Below are 15,233 nucleotides of genomic sequence, written 5' to 3'. Positions count from 1 at the left end.
CGACATGCCAAATGTGGGACAGCCGACTTCTCAGCTCGTGCCTGCCCAGGCGTCGCATGGGTCGTCAGGGGCTCTAAAACGCCCGCTACCTCAAGCAGACCCAGATGTCGACACGGATACTGACACCAGTGTCGACGACGATGAGTCAAACCTGATGCCCACTAAGGACATTCACTGTATGATTGAGGCAATGAAAGAGGTGTTAAACATTTCTGATATAACTACTGGTACCACTAAAAAGGGTATTATGTTTGGAGAGAAAAAAACTACCCGTAGTTTTTCCCCCATCAGATGAATTAAATGAAGTGTGTGAAGAAGCGTGGGCTTTCCCTGATAAAAAATTGGTAATTCCTAAGAAGGTACTAATGGCGTTCCCTTTCCCGCCAGAGGATAGGTCACGTTGGGAAACACCCCCTAGAGTGGATAAAGCGCTCACACGTTTGTCTAAAAAGGTGGCACTACCGTCTCCGGATACGGCCGCCCTCAAGGAACCTGCTGATAGAAAGCAGGAGGCGATCCTGAAGTCTGTATATACACACACAGGCATTATACTTAGGCCAGCTATTGCGTCAGCTTGGATGTGCAGTGCTGCCGCTGCGTGGTCAGATAAACTGTCAGAAAATATTGACACATTAGACAGAGACACGATCCTGTTAACCATAGACTATATAAAAGACTCAGTCTTATATATGAGAGATGCACAAAGGGAAATCTGCCGATTGGCATCTAAAGTAAGTGCATTGTCCATTTCTGCTAGGAGAGGCTTATGGACTCGCCAGTGGACAGGAGATGCAGATTCAAAAAAGCACATGGAAGTGTTACCATATAAGGGTGAGGAATTATTTGGGGATGGTCTCTCGGACCTAGTTTCCACAGCAACGTCTGGGAAGTCAGCATTTTTACCCCATGTCCCCTCACAGCCTAAGAAGGCGCCGTTTTATCAGGTTCAGTCCTTTCGGACCCAGAAAAACAGGCGTGGAAAAGGCGGGTCTTTTCTGTCCAGAGGCAGAGGTAGGGGAAAAAGACTGCAACAAACAGCAGGTTCCCAGGAGCAAAAGTCCTCCCCCGCTTCTTCCAAGTCCGCCGCATGACGGTGGGGCTCCACAGGCGGAGCCAGGTACGGTGGGGGGCAGCCTCAAGAATTTCAGCGATCAGTGGGCTCGCTCACAGGTGGATCCCTGGATCCTTCAAATAGTATCTCAGGGGTACAAACTGGAATTCGAGGCGTCTCCATCCCACCGGTTCCTAAAATCTGCCTTGCCGATTGCTCCCTCAGACAGGGAGGCGGTGCTAGCGGCAATTCACAAGCTGTATTCCCAGCAGGTGATAATCAAGGTACCCCTACTTCAACAAGGCCGGGGTTACTATTCCACACTATTTGTGGTACCGAAACCGGACGGTTCGGTGAGACCCATTTTAAATTTGAAATCCTTGAACACATACATAAAAAAATTCAAGTTCAAGATGGAATCGCTCAGGGCGGTTATTGCGAGCCTGGACGAGGGGGATTACATGGTATCCCTGGACATCAAGGATGCTTACTTGCATGTCCCCATTTACCATCCTCACCAGGAGTACCTCAGATTTGTGGTACAGGATTGCCATTACCAATTCCAGATGCTGCCGTTTGGACTGTCCACGGCACCGAGGGTATTTACCAAGGTGATGGCGGAAATGATGATACTCCTTCGAAAAAAGGGAGTTTTAATTATCCCGTACTTGGACGATCTAATAAAAGCGAGGTCCAAGGAACAGTTGTTGGTGGGAGTAGCACTATCTCAGGAGGTGCTGCACCAGCACGGCTGGATTCTGAATATCCCAAAGTCACAGCTGGTTCCGACGACACGACTACTGTTCCTGGGTATGATTCTGGATACAGTCCAGAAAAAAGTGTTTCTCCCGGAGGAGAAAGCCAGGGAGTTGTCATCTCTAGTCAGAGACCTCCTGAAACCAAAACAGGTATCAGTGCATCGCTGCACGCGGGTCCTGGGAAAGATGGTGGCTTCTTACGAAGCAATTCCCTTCGGCAGGTTCCATGCCAGAATCTTTCAGTGGGACCTGTTGGACCAGTGGTCCGGATCCCATCTTCAGATGCATCGCTTGATAACCCTGTCTCCAAGAACAAGGGTGTCGCTACTGTGGTGGCTGCAGAGTGCCCATCTTCTAGAGGGCCGCAGGTTCGGCATACAGGACTGGGTCCTGGTGACCACGCATGCCAGCCTTCGAGGCTGGGGGGCAGTCACACGGGGAAGAAACTTCCAAGGACTATGGTCGAGTCAGGAGACTTCCCTTCACATAAATATTCTGGAACTAAGGGCCATCTACAATGCCCTAAGTCAAGCAAAATCCCTGCTCCTACACCAGCCGGTGCTGATCCAGTCAGACAACATCACAGCAGTCGCCCATGTAAATCGACAGGGCGGCACAAGAAGCAGGATGGCGATGGCGGAAGCCACAAGAATTCTCCGATGGGCGGAGAATCATGTACTAGCACTGTCAGCAGTGTTCATTCCGGGAGTGGACAACTGGGAAGCAGACTTCCTCAGCAGACACGACCTCCACCCGGGAGAGTGGGGACTTCATCCAGAAGTCTTCCAGATGCTGGTAAACCGTTGGGAAAAACCACAGGTGGACATGATGGCGTCCCGCCTCAACAAAAAGTTAAAAAGATATTGCGCCAGGTCAAGGGACCCTCAGGCGATAGCTGTGGACGCTCTAGTGACACCGTGGGTGTACCAGTCGGTTTATGTGTTCCCTCCTCTGCCTCTCATACCAAAGGTATTGAGAATAATAAGAAAGCGAGGAGTAAACTAGAGGTGAGCGCCTGAAATTTTTCGGGTTTTGGTTTTGGGTTCGGTTCCGCGGCCGTGTTTTGGGTTCGAACGCGTTTTGGCAAAACCTCACCGAATTTTTTTTGTCGGATTCGGGTGTGTTTTGGATTCGGGTGTTTTTTTCAAAAAACACTAAAAAACAGCTTAAATCATAGAATTTGGGGGTCATTTTGATCCCAAAGTATTATTAACCTCAAAAACCATAATTTACACTCATTTTCAGTCTATTCTGAATACCTCACACCTCACAATATTATTTTTAGTCCTAAAATTTGCACCGAGGTCGCTGTGTGAGTAAGATAAGCGACCCTAGTGGCCGACACAAACACCGGGCCCATCTAGGAGTGGCACTGCAGTGTCACGCAGGATGTCCCTTCCAAAAAACCCTCCCCAAACAGCACATGACGCAAAGAAAAAAAGAGGCGCAATGAGGTAGCTGTGTGAGTAAGATTAGCGACCCTAGTGGCCGACACAAACACCGGGCCCATCTAGGAGTGGCACTGCAGTGTCACGCAGGATGGCCCTTCCAAAAAACCCTCCCCAAACAGCACATGACGCAAAGAAAGAAAGAGGCGCAATGAGGTAGCTGTGTGAGTAAGATTAGCGACCCTAGTGGCCGACACAAACACCGGGCCCATCTAGGAGTGGCACTGCAGTGTCACGCAGGATGTCCCTTCCAAAAAACCCTCCCCAAACAGCACATGACGCAAAGAAAAAAAGAGGCGCAATGAGGTAGCTGTGTGAGTAAGATTAGCGACCCTAGTGGCCGACACAAACACCGGGCCCATCTAGGAGTGGCACTGCAGTGTCACGCAGGATGTCCCTTCCAAAAAACCCTCCCCAAACAGCACATGACGCAAAGAAAAAAAGAGGCGCAATGAGGTAGCTGACTGTGTGAGTAAGATTAGCGACCCTAGTGGCCGACACAAACACCGGGCCCATTTAGGAGTGGCACTGCAGTGTCACGCAGGATGTCCCTTCCAAAAAACCCTCCCCAATCAGCACATGATGCAAAGAAAAAGAAAAGAAAAAAGAGGTGCAAGATGGAATTGTCCTTGGGCCCTCCCACCCACCCTTATGTTGTATAAACAAAACAGGACATGCACACTTTAACCAACCCATCATTTCAGTGACAGGGTCTGCCACACGACTGTGACTGATATGACGGGTTGGTTTGGACCCCCCCCAAAAAAGAAGCAATTAATCTCTCCTTGCACAAACTGGCTCTACAGAGGCAAGATGTCCACCTCATCATCACCCTCCGATATATCACCGTGTACATCCCCCTCCTCACAGATTATCAATTCGTCCCCACTGGAATCCACCATCTCAGCTCCCTGTGTACTTTGTGGAGGCAATTGCTGCTGATCAATGTCTCCGCGGAGGAATTGATTATAATTCATTTTAATGAACATCATCTTCTCCACATTTTCTGGATGTAACCTCGTACGCCGATTGCTGACAAGGTGAGCGGCGGCACTAAACACTCTTTCGGAGTACACACTTGTGGGAGGGCAACTTAGGTAGAATAAAGCCAGTTTGTGCAAGGGCCTCCAAATTGCCTCTTTTTCCTGCCAGTATAAGTACGGACTGTGTGACGTGCCTACTTGGATGCGGTCACTCATATAATCCTCCACCATTCTATCAATGTTGAGAGAATCATATGCAGTGACAGTAGACGACATGTCCGTAATCGTTGTCAGGTCCTTCAGTCCGGACCAGATGTCAGCATCAGCAGTCGCTCCAGACTGCCCTGCATCACCGCCAGCGGGTGGGCTCGGAATTCTGAGCCTTTTCCTCGCACCCCCAGTTGCGGGAGAATGTGAAGGAGGAGATGTTGACAGGTCGCGTTCCGCTTGACTTGACAATTTTGTCACCAGCAGGTCTTTCAACCCCAGCAGACTTGTGTCTGCCGGAAAGAGAGATCCAAGGTAGGCTTTAAATCTAGGATCGAGCACGGTGGCCAAAATGTAGTGCTCTGATTTCAACAGATTGACCACCCGTGAATCCTTGTTAAGCGAATTAAGGGCTCCATCCACAAGTCCCACATGCCTAGCGGAATCGCTCCGTGTTAGCTCCTCCTTCAATGTCTCCAGCTTCTTCTGCAAAAGCCTGATGAGGGGAATGACCTGACTCAGGCTGGCAGTGTCTGAACTGACTTCACGTGTGGCAAGTTCAAAGGGCATCAGAACCTTGCACAACGTTGAAATCATTCTCCACTGCGCTTGAGACAGGTGCATTCCACCTACTATATCGTGCTCAATTGTATAGGCTTGAATGGCCTTTTGCTGCTCCTCCAACCTCTGAAGCATATAGAGGGTTGAATTCCACCTCGTTACCACTTCTTGCTTCAGATGATGGCAGGGCAGGTTCAGTAGTTTTTGGTGGTGCTCCAGTCTTCTGTACGTGGTGCCTGTACGCCGAAAGTGTCCCGCAATTCTTCTGGCCACCGACAGCATCTCTTGCACGCCCCTGTCGTTTTTTAAAAAATTCTGCACCACCAAATTCAAGGTATGTGCAAAACATGGGACGTGCTGGAATTTGCCCATATTTAATGCACACACAATATTGCTGGCGTTGTCCGATGCCACAAATCCACAGGAGAGTCCAATTGGGGTAAGCCATTCCGCGATGATCTTCCTCAGTTGCCGTAAGAGGTTTTCAGCTGTGTGCGTATTCTGGAAAGCGGTGATACAAAGCGTAGCCTGCCTAGGAAAGAGTTGGCGTTTGCGAGATGCTGCTACTGGTGCCGCCGCTGCTGTTCTTGCGGCGGGAGTCCATACATCTACCCAGTGGGCTGTCACAGTCATATAGTCCTGACCCTGCCCTGCTCCACTTGTCCACATGTCCGTGGTTAAGTGGACATTGGGTACAACTGCATTTTTTAGGACACTGGTGAGTCTTTTTCTGACGTCCGTGTACATTCTCGGTATCGCCTGCCTAGAGAAGTGGAACCTAGATGGTATTTGGTAACGGGGGCACACTGCCTCAATAAATTGTCTAGTTCCCTGTGAACTAACGGCGGATACCGGACGCACGTCTAACACCAACATAGTTGTCAAGGCCTCAGTTATCCGCTTTGCAGCAGGATGACTGCTGTGATATTTCATCTTCCTCGCAAAGGACTGTTGAACAGTCAATTGCTTACTGGAAGTAGTACAAGTGGGCTTACGACTTCCCCTCTGGGATGACCATCGACTCCCAGCAGCAACAACAGCAGCGCCAGCAGCAGTAGGCGTTACACGCAAGGATGCATCGGAGGAATCCCAGGCAGGAGAGGAATCGTCAGAATTGCCAGTGACATGGCCTGCAGGACTATTGGCATTCCTGGGGAAGGAGGAAATTGACACTGAGGGAGTTGGTGGTGTGGTTTGCGTGAGCTTGGTTACAAGAGGAAGGGATTTACTGGTCAGTGGACTGCTTCCGCTGTCACCCAAAGTTTTTGAACTTGTCACTGACTTATTATGAATGCGCTGCAGGTGACGTATAAGGGAGGATGTTCCGAGGTGGTTAACGTCCTTACCCCTACTTATTACAGCTTGACAAAGGGAACACACGGCTTGACACCTGTTGTCCGCATTTCTGTTGAAATACCTCCACACCGAAGAGCTGATTTTTTTGGTATTTTCACCTGGCATGTCAACGGCCATATTCCTCCCACGGACAACAGGTGTCTCCCCGGGTGCCTGACTTAAACAAACCACCTCACCATCAGAATCCTCCTGGTCAATTTCCTCCCCAGCGCCAGCAACACCCATATCCTCCTCATCCTGGTGTACTTCAACACTGACATCTTCAATCTGACTATCGGGAACTGGACTGCGGGTGCTCCTTCCAGCACTTGCAGGGGGCGTGCAAATGGTGGAAGGCGCATGCTCTTCACGTCCAGTGTTGGGAAGGTCAGGCATCGCAACCGACACAATTGGACTCTCCTTGTGGATTTGGGATTTCGAAGAATGCACAGTTCTTTGCTGTGCTGCTTTTGCCAGCTTGAGTCTTTTCATTTTTCTAGCGAGAGGCTGAGTGCTTCCATCCTTATGTGAAGCTGAACCACTAGCCATGAACATAGGCCAGGGCCTCAGCCGTTCCTTGCCACTCCGTGTCGTAAATGGCATATTGGCAAGTTTACGCTTCTCCTCCGACAATTTTATTTTAGGTTTTGGAGTCCTTTTTTTTCTGATATTTGGTGTTTTGGATTTGACATGCTCTGTACTATGACATTGGGCATCGGCCTTGGCAGACGACGTTGCTGGCATTTCATCGTCTCGGCCATGACTAGTGGCAGCAGCTTCAGCACGAGGTGGAAGTGGATCTTGATCTTTCCCTAATTTTGGAACCTCAACATTTTTGTTCTCCATATTTTAATAGGCACAACTAAAAGGCACCTCAGGTAAACAATGGAGATGGATACTAGTATACAATTATGGACTGCCTGCCGAGTGCAGACACAGAGGTAGCCACAGCCGTGAACTACCGTACTGTACTGTGTCTGCTGCTAATATAGACTGGTTGATAAAGAGATGTCTATGTAACTATGTATGTATAAAGAAGAAAGAAAAAAAAACCACGGTTAGGTGGTATACAATTATGGACGGACTGCCTGCCGAGTGCAGACACAGAGGTAGCCACAGCCGTGAACTACCGTACTGTACTGTGTCTGCTGCTAATAATATAGACTGGTTGATAAAGAGATGTCGTAGTAGTATGTATGTATGTATGTATAAAGAAGAAAGAAAAAAAAACCACGGTTAGGTGGTATACAATTATGGACGGACTGCCTGCCGAGTGCAGACACAGAGGTAGCCACAGCCGTGAACTACCGTACTGTACTGTGTCTGCTGCTAATATAGACTGGTTGATAAAGAGATGTCTATGTAACTATGTATGTATAAAGAAGAAAGAAAAAAAACCACGGTTAGGTGGTATACAATTATGGACGGACTGCCTGCCGAGTGCAGACACAGAGGTAGCCACAGCCGTGAACTACCGTACTGTACTGTGTCTGCTGCTAATATAGACTGGTTGATAAAGAGATGTCTATGTAACTATGTATGTATAAAGAAGAAAGAAAAAAAAACCACGGTTAGGTGGTATACAATTATGGACGGACTGCCTGCCGAGTGCAGACACAGAGGTAGCCACAGCCGTGAACTACCGTACTGTACTGTGTCTGCTGCTAATATAGACTGGTTGATAAAGAGATGTCGTAGTAGTATGTATGTATAAAGAAGAAAAAAAAACCACGGTTAGGTGGTATGCAATTATGGACGGACTGCCTGCCGAGTGCAGACACAGAGGTAGCCACAGCCGTGAACTACCGTACTGTGTCTGCTGCGACTGGATGATAAATGATATAAAAAATATATATATATCACTACTGCAGCCGGACAGGTATATATTATATATTATATAATGATGGACCTGCTGGACACTGTCTGTCAGCAGAATGAGTTTTATTTTTATAGAATAAAAAAAACAACAACACACAAGTGAAGTCACACGACGAGTGTTTAACTTTTTCAGGCAATCACAATATAAGTATACTACTAACTATACTGGTGGTCAGTGTGGTCAGGTCACTGGTCAGTCACACTGGCAGTGGCACTCCTGCAGCAAAAGTGTGCACTGTTTAATTTTAATATAATATTATGTACTCCTGGCTCCTGCTATAACCTATAACTGGCACTGCAGTGCTCCCCAGTCTCCCCCACAATTATAAGCTGTGTGAGCTGAGCAGTCAGACAGATATATAATATATATAGATGATGCAGCACACTGGGCTGAGCCTGAGCAGTGCACACAGATATGGTATGTGACTGAGTCACTCTGTGTATCGCTTTTTTCAGGCAGAGAACGGATATATTAAATAAACTGCACTGTCTGGTGGTCACTCACTATATAATATTATGTACTCCTGGCTCCTGCTATAACCTATAACTGGCACTGCAGTGCTCCCCAGTCTCCCCCACAATTATAAGCTGTGTGAGCTGAGCAGTCAAACAGATATATAATATATATAGATGATGCAGCACACTGGGCTGAGCCTGAGCAGTGCACACAGATATGGTATGTGACTGAGTCACTGTGTGTATCGCTTTTTTCAGGCAGAGAACGGATATATTAAATAAACTGCACTGTCTGGTGGTCACTCACTAGTAAACTCTCTGCACTCTCTACACTTCTACAGTACTCCTCCTAGTCCTAAGCTCCAGTAAATCTCTCTCTCTTATAATCTAAATGGAGAGGACGCCAGCCACGTCCTCTCCCTATCAATCTCAATGCACGTGTGAAAATGGCGGCGACGCGCGGCTCCTTATATAGAATCCGAGTCTCGCGAGAATCCGACAGCGTCATGATGACGTTCGGGCGCGCTCGGGTTAACCGAGCAAGGCGGGAGGATCCGAGTCTGCTCGGACCCGTGAAAAAAACCATGAAGTTCGGGCGGGTTCGGATTCAGAGAAACCGAACCCGCTCATCTCTAGAGTAAACACCATTCTCGTGGTTCCGGATTGGCCAAGACGAGCGTGGTACCCGGAACTTCAAGAGATGCTCTCAGAGGACCCGTGGCCTCTACCGCTCAGACAGGACCTGCTACAACAGGGGCCCTGTCTGTTCCAAGACTTACCGCGGCTGCGTTTGACGGCATGGCGGTTGAACACCGGATCCTAAAGGAAAAGGGTATTCCGGAAGAAGTAATTCCTACGCTTATTAAGGCCAGGAAAGAGGTTACGGCAAAGCATTATCACCGCATATGGCGGAAATATGTTGCATGGTGCGAGGCCAAAAAGGCCCCAACAGAGGAATTTCAACTAGGTCGATTTCTGCATTTCCTGCAAGCAGGAGTGAATATGGTCCTAAAACTAGGCTCCATTAAAGTACAGATCTCGGCTCTGTCGATTTTCTTTCAAAAAGAACTAGCTTCAGTACCTGAAGTTCAGACATTTGTGAAAGGAGTGCTGCATATTCAGCCCCCATTTGTGCCTCCTGTGGCACCTTGGGATCTCAACGTGATGTTGAGTTTCTTAAAATCACATTGGTTTGAGCCACTAAAAACCGTGGATCTGAAATATCTCACGTGGAAAGTGGTCATGTTATTGGCCTTGGCTTCAGCCAGGCGAGTGTCAGAATTGGCGGCTTTATCATGTAAAAGCCCTTATCTGATTTTCCATATGGATAGGGCAGAATTGAGGACTCGTCCCCAGTTTCTCCCTAAGGTGGTGTCAGCGTTTCACCTGAACCAGCCTATTGTGGTGCCTGCGGCTACTAAGGATTTGGAGGACTCCAAGTTGCTAGACGTTGTCAGGGCCCTGAAAATATATGTTTCCAGGACGGCTGGAGTCAGAAAATCTGACTCGCTGTTAATCCTGTATGCACCCAACAAGCTGGGTGCTCCTGCTTCTAAGCAGTCTATTGCTCGCTGGATTTGTAGTACAATTCAGCTTGCACATTCTGTGGCAGGCATGCCACAGCCAAAATCTGTAAATGCCCATTCCACAAGGAAGGTGGGCTCATCTTGGGCGGCTGCCCGAGGCGTCTCGGCTTTACAACTTTGCCGAGCAGCTACTTGGTCAGGGGCAAACACATTTGCAAAATTCTACAAATTTGATACCCTGGCTGAGGAGGACCTGGAGTTCTCTCATTCGGTGCTACAGAGTCATCCGCACTCTCCCGCCCGTTTGGGAGCTTTGGTATAATCCCCATGGTCCTTACGGAGTTCCCAGCATCCACTAAGACGTTAGAGAAAATAAGAGTTTACTCACCGGTAATTCTATTTCTCGTAGTCCGTAGTGGATGCTGGGCGCCCATCCCAAGTGCGGATTGTCTGCAATACTTGTAAATAGTTATTGTTAACTAAAGGGTTATTGTTGAGCCATCTGTTGAGAGGCTCAGTTGTTTTTCATACTGTCAAACTGGATATAGTATCACGAGTTGTACGGTGTGATTGGTGTGGCTGGTAAGAGTCTTACCCGGGATTCTAAATCCTTCCTTATTATGTCTGCTCGTCCGGGCACGGTGTCCTAACTGAGGCTTGGAGGAGGGTCATAGTGGGAGCAGCCAGTGCACACCAGGTAGTCCTAAATCTTTCTAGAGTGCCCAGCCTCCTTCGGAGCCCGCTATTCCCCATGGTCCTTACGGAGTTCCCAGCATCCACTACGGACTACGAGAAATAGAATTACCGGTGAGTAAATTCTTATTTTTTCAAAAATAACCATCTTTATTCAATAATAATGAAGGTCCCCATTGGTAACACTGTCAACAATTGTGTTGTTTTCCTTATACTCGGGGACATGTATTGCCTTCTATAATGTGTCCGTGTTATTATGGTTGCACATAGATACTGAATTGAACGGAAATATGTACAGCAAATCAATGAAACTTTGTGGAGGTGGGGGTGTTCTCAAATGTTTATTCTTAACTCCTTTATTCCTAACCATCCAGAATGTAAATGAAGGTGATTATCTGTATAAATGTGCTGTAATATTGTGTAGACAGTAAATTAATCAGATGTTCCAGATGTTGTCATTAATCTGGATGGTTTCATTCCCTATGATTTGAAATGCTTGAGATTAATATATATTACTACTCTTATTCTGGGTATCAAATCCAGACTATTGGTGCAATGTTTCTGTACCTTACTATATTCTTAGTTGTTTTCTTTCATATCTATGTGAGATAGGGACATAATAGTATCTTTATTAATATGCGCTCCCTGTGTACATTGAAATCCTTACATTTTTTTCATTTGAGTATAAGTAGATGTAATATCTGTATAAGGCACATATGGATATTACACAAATAAATAATAAAATATTTAATAACCAACCAAGTTGAATGTGTTTCTTAAGTTTAGTTAAACAATGGGGAAAAGAGAAAATGAAGGAAGAGAACACCAAACCATTTAACCACTTCCTTACAAACTTCCTTCCATATCATTTCCCCACCCCCTTGTATTGATGCTCATTTAAAAGTTAGTGAAATCCCATTTCATTTTATGCCTCTCCTATTAGGTGAGTAGAGAGCTGTTGCTCACAGATGCTACATACACACTATATGGAAATCATTATGCTCTCAAACTACTAAACCTAGACTTCATTCCCAGGATATATATTTAAATGGCCGCTGTGATGGAGAATGTGCATGTTTCAATGAGCTCCTGATTTTCCGGGACATGCCATCAGACCTGAAACCTAAACCATCTCATGCCAATCCGAGCTCTTCAATCATTTTCATCTATGTTCCTGACATCATGCAGACACAAGTAATCCACATAAACGTGTGCCTGTAATCCCGTGGATTTAGAAAATTAAAAGTTGCATTATATTCACTACAAAACAAGCCTGATGTGTTTTTACTGTGAAGAGTTATATCAAACTATTACGTATTAAATGTATTCAAAAAGTGGTTCTGTATACTGGGTGAGACAGATAATCCTGACAATGAGGGTTGGTTATAATAGTAGCCAGTGTCGGACTGGGGCGTGAAGGGCCCACCGGGGGGATGCAGTGATAGGGGCCCATACTTATGGGAGTGGCCAGCCTACAAAAGGGGGTGTGGCCAGCATCAACAGAGGCTTGAAATGCACAATAGTCTTGTGCAGTGTAATGCAACATATCTACCATGTATAATACAAGTGCACAGTCTGGAACCTGATCCCTAGAGGAAGGAGTGGGGCCTACCAGTGGTTTCCCCTGTACCCCTGTGGGCCAGACCGATCCTGATAGTAGCCATAGCATTGTTAAAGCCACCTTCAAAGCAGGTTCAGTGGAGATAAGCACACCATGGGGGTCATTCCGAGTTGTTCGCTCGGTAAAAATCTTCGCATCGCAGCGATTTTCCGCTTAATGCGCATGCGCAATGTCCGCACTGCGACTGCGCCAAGTAAATTTGCTATGCACTTAGGAATTTTACTCACGGCATTTTCATCGTTCTGGCGATCGTAATGTGATTGACAGGAAATGGGTGTTACTGGGCGGAAACAGGCCGTTTTATGGGCGTGTGGGAAAAAACGCTACCGTTTCCGGAAAAAACGCAGGAGTGGCCGGAGAAACGGGGGAGTGTCTGGGCGAACGCTGGGTGTGTTTGTGACGTCAAACCAGGAACGACAAGCACTGAAATGATCGCAGATGCCGAGTAAGTCTGGAGCTACTCAGAAACTGCTACGAGGTGTGTAATCGCAATATTGCGAATACTTCGTTCGCAATTTTAAGATGCTAAGATTCACTCCCAGTAGGCGGCGGCTTAGCATGAGCAAATCTGCTAAAATCCGCTTGCGAGCGAACAACTCGGAATGACCCCCCATGTGTAAAGGACATAACTGTAGCCTGCAGAACTATAGTGAAAGGCAATGGTTCCCAAATGTAGTCCTCTAGGCAACCTAACAGTCCAGGTTTTAAGGATATCCATGCTTGTGCACAGAAGGTATCACTTAACTAAGGCAGAAATTAATTTTGCATGTATAACTTTAAAACCTGGACTGTTTGGGTGCATTCAGGACTGCGTTTGGGAACCACTGGTATAAGGGGTCCAGCTACATCACTGTCAACATATTTTACTATATATAAGGTACCAGTGCCATTTTATCCATGTAATACTCAATGGTTTGGGGTTTTGTTCAAGTGCTCTTGTATCCCTATAGATTGTAAGCTTGCTAGGCAGGGCCTTCCTACCTCTATGTCTATCGGAGATATGTCAAAAAAACAGAAAAAAAATAGTGCGCTCTTTGGGGGTAATTCAGAGTTGATCACAGCAGCAAATTTGTTCGCAGTTGGGCAAAACCATGTGCACTGCAGGTGTGGCAGATATAACATTTGCAGGGAGAGTTAGATTTGGGTGGTTTATTTTGTTTCTGTGCAGGGTAAATACTGGCTGCTTTATTTTTACACTGCAATTTATATTTCAGATTGAACACACCCCACCCAAATCTAACACTCCCTGCACATGGTTTTGCCCAATTGCAAACAAATTTGCTGCTGCGATCAACTCTGAATTAGGCCCCTTTGTGTTCCAGGGTCAGTACTAGTAATTCCCCGGTGATTGCTTACAGCAATAATATGATGTGGTCAGGCTGAGGAAGTGGTCAGGAAACAGCAATAATGTGATGATGAGGTCAGGCTGAGGAAGTGGTCAGGAAACATAACGCAATAATGTGATGATGAGGTCAGGCTGAGCGAAGTGGTCAGGAAACCATACAGCAATAATGTGATGATGCGGTCAGGCTGAGGAAGTGGTCATGAAACGCATACAGCAATAATGTGATGATGAGGTCAGGCTGAGGAAGTGGTCAGGAAACGCATACAGCAATAATGTGATGAAGAGGTCAGGCTGAGGGAAGTGGTCAGGAAACCATACAGCAATAATGTGATGATGCGGTCAGGCTGAGGAAGTGGTCATGAAACGCATACAGCAATAATGTGATGATGAGGTCAGGCTGAGGAAGTGGTCAAGAAACATACAGCAATAATGTGATGATGAGGTCAGGCTGAGGAAGTGGTCAGGAAACGCATACAGCAATAATGTGATGAAGAGGTCAGGCTGAGGAAGTGGTCAGGAAACAGCAATAATGTGATGAAGAGGTCAGGCTGAGGAAGTGGTCAGGAAACGCATACAGCAATCGTGATGATGAGGTCAGGCTGAGGAAGTGGTCAGGAAACGCATACAGCAATAATGTGATGAAGAGGTCAGGCTGAGGAAGTGGTCAGGAAACCATACAGCAATAATGTGATAAAGCGGTCAGGCTGAGGAAGTGGTCAGGAAACATACAGCAATAATGTGATGAAGAGGTCAGGCTGAGGAAGTGGTCAGGAAACTGTCAAAGTCAGAAAAATATCTCTATGCACACTACCATATTTGCACCTCACACAGGTCCGTGCTGCGCGTGCGTACGCTCTCCCGTACGTGCGCATACTCACAGTCGCGGGCACCCGCAGGCGCATGGTATGCGTATTTACGGTAGAGTTTATGCGATCATAGCGTGCGACTCAATCATTACATATTTTCACTAATAATGTATTTTGTAGATCATGGTCCCTTTGATAGATTCTGAAAGTTTGGTTAATATAGAATGTTTATGAACAGAGGAGTCCCTCTTTGTTTGATACGAAGGGTCAGATAGGAGTAATACAGTGGTGTTTAGTATCCATCGGAAGAATATTTAATTAGAAATATTCCGGTGTTGGTTTGAAGCAGATCAATCGCTCGTGCGAATAGTTATGGACATAAGAAGTTTATGAACATTTACTTTATTTGCACTTTATTACCCATGCGGCGGGAAACCCAGTTTCCCTCCCACCTGAGCAGTTGGAAATAGTCACAGCCCACCTGTATGAATCAACCTATGACCTTTTGTTACAATACGAAGCCGAATTCCTGTGTCCAATGAACAATGAGATTGTAGGGACCATT

This window comes from Pseudophryne corroboree, chromosome 3, assembly GCF_028390025.1.
Source record: "Pseudophryne corroboree isolate aPseCor3 chromosome 3, aPseCor3.hap2, whole genome shotgun sequence".
NCBI lineage: Eukaryota > Metazoa > Chordata > Amphibia > Anura > Myobatrachidae > Pseudophryne > Pseudophryne corroboree.
The sequence above is the reverse complement of the archived record's forward strand: the minus strand, read 5'-3'. Positions refer to the sequence as shown.